Below are 2192 nucleotides of genomic sequence, written 5' to 3'. Positions count from 1 at the left end.
TCATTTGACTTGCAAGTTTATTAACTAGCTAGAAAAGATTAGCACAGGGTCCAGAATGATTATAATTCAATTTGTAAGTTTTTTTAATATTGTTTTCTCTTTTTTTAGTTGCTAGTGTTATCTATGTGACATTATAAAGGTGGCGATTTGTTATGAAAATTCATGTAGCTTTGTAGGTTTGAATGTATTTTACAGAATAAGCTAAATTCCAACTAGAATTCCAACTTTTGATGTTGTCCCTACTCAAACACCACCAATGAATGGGGAAACTAGGAAAGGCTAATTCCTGAATCCAAGACAGGGCAAATGAATAAAATAGCATTTCCCACATGGCCTTTCCTTTGCCTTCTCTTTGGAACACGTTACAACTTGGAAGCTCCAGACACCAATTCTGTGGTGACTGTGTGAACTATTACTCTTGTTTAAAGACTTGCCTCCTCCTAGGCTGGCCTGTCTTCAAAAAAGCATTTGATAGTACACTTGGGTACATGGGCTGGGGGTAGGGAGAGACGTAAGAAAAATGCAAGTGCTAAAACTTCTTTGGGTAGAGTTTTCCTCAGTAAACAGTAGACCATGGGAAACATAACAGGTTCTGAAAACTTAATTTTGATGAATCTGGACGTTAGAGAAACAGCCAGCTGAATCAGTTCCCTCTCGGGCAGTGGCTTAGCCTTCTTATCTCAAGTCAGAGGTAATGGTCCAACTACTTTTGCTTGGTTCTAGAGAGTTCTATCTTGGCCAAAACCCATCTATTTAGTCCAGGCCTAGACAGACACTTCTGCCTGTAGCCCTGAAAACTAGAGTTCCACTTAAGGCTGCAAATGAAAGGTGCATGATTGGGCTTAAAACTTTGTATGGTGTGCAGGTGTCCTCAGAGGAGCTGCTGTGGTGGAGTCAGTAGTAAGTAAAGTAGCAAGCTTTCTGTATGTATAACACCATCTCGCCTAACTAGTCTCAAGTAATTCTACAGTAGTATTGTCTGCAACTAGTTAAGAGGCATATATTTTCCACAACCAGTTACCCGGTTATCTGTCTGAAGTTGTTTCCAAAGGCTGAGAACAGGCCCTTTCAGAACCTCGGTAGGAAAAGTATTAACAGTTGGAAACATGTCAGCTGCTTTATGGAGGAAGCACAGCCCAGGCCTGGTTTCTCTAGGCTCTGTGATAACTTGGGCTGCAGCAGCCGGGGCGAAGCTCGGTGGTGGGAACTGTAGAGATGGAGAGCGGCTCAGAGGAGGCCCCTGCTTTTCAGAGTTGAAACAGGAGCCCTCTGAGAGAAAGAGATATTGCATGTGGCTTCCCTGATGCCTCGGAGGGCGAAGTGGATGACACAGCATCAGCCGTTCCTTGGGGGGTGGGGACACTGTGGCTGCTAGAAGCCTCTGCCCTCATCGGCCCCTTGGGGGCCACAGCCAGAGTTCAGCATCAGTTGTGGAGTTTGGTGAAGAAAAGGTGACAAAGGCCAAGTCAGCGTTCAATTGGTTGGAAGGAGAACACGCTCCCGGATGGCAGCCCCAGAGCTAGAAGGACCGCACCCTGGGAGAGAAACGGCTTTTAGTCGGGGGCGGGTGCAGCAACAGTTCCTAATCTCCTGCCTAATCATCTACTCGCTCCACCTGGATGCGGAGCGAGGATCCGGTGGAGAGAGAACCGCGCGGGTGGGACTCCCCCTCTCATTTACCTCCAAGACCCAGAAATACAGCGCCAGGTCAGGCACCTCGACCCCCACGCCAGCCCCTGTGGCCTCCGAGGCGCCCCTCTCTTGCCTCTTGGGCATTGCTGCCTTTCCCCCCTCCTCTGTTAAAATAGTGAGAAGAAAAAAACACACACAAAAACACGGAGTGAAGTGATGGAAAACTGGAGGCGGAGAGTCGCCTGCAATGAGGGGCGGGAGGGGAGGGGGCGCGGTGGTCCCAGAAGGTGGCTGGCCAGCGAGCGCTGAGATGATCGGCATCAGGCTCAGCGTCGGCCGCCGCCCTGGCCCGGGGCGCCTGCGGAGGGCGTGGGGCAAACCTGGGGCTGCGGTGGGGGTAGGGTAGACCTCACCTCCATCCCTCCCGGGATGGAAACCGCGCTCACCCCGCTGAAATCGGGGCGGAGGGGACAGGCGGGTACCGCGGTCCCTCCCACCCCCTCGCCGGAGCCGCCGCCGCGGCTGTTCAGTAACACGTCCCCAAGAGACTGAGCAACACG

At 50.9% G+C, this 2192-nt stretch overlaps 1 long non-coding RNA gene across 1 annotated transcript in view; it reads right to left on the bottom strand.

Annotated features, from left to right (window-relative positions):
• Positions 1-2192, bottom strand: part of LOC106727932 — a 3344-nt gene continuing 1152 nt past the window's right edge. The window contains exon 2 of the long non-coding RNA XR_001364170.1: positions 1-1535. This is a non-coding gene — a long non-coding RNA (uncharacterized LOC106727932). The remainder of the gene's footprint in view (positions 1536-2192) is intronic.

Source organism: Myotis brandtii, unplaced genomic scaffold (genome assembly GCF_000412655.1).
Source record: "Myotis brandtii unplaced genomic scaffold, ASM41265v1 scaffold1144, whole genome shotgun sequence".
In the NCBI taxonomy this organism is placed as follows: domain Eukaryota; kingdom Metazoa; phylum Chordata; class Mammalia; order Chiroptera; family Vespertilionidae; genus Myotis; species Myotis brandtii.
This window is presented reverse-complemented; position numbering and strand designations above follow the sequence as displayed.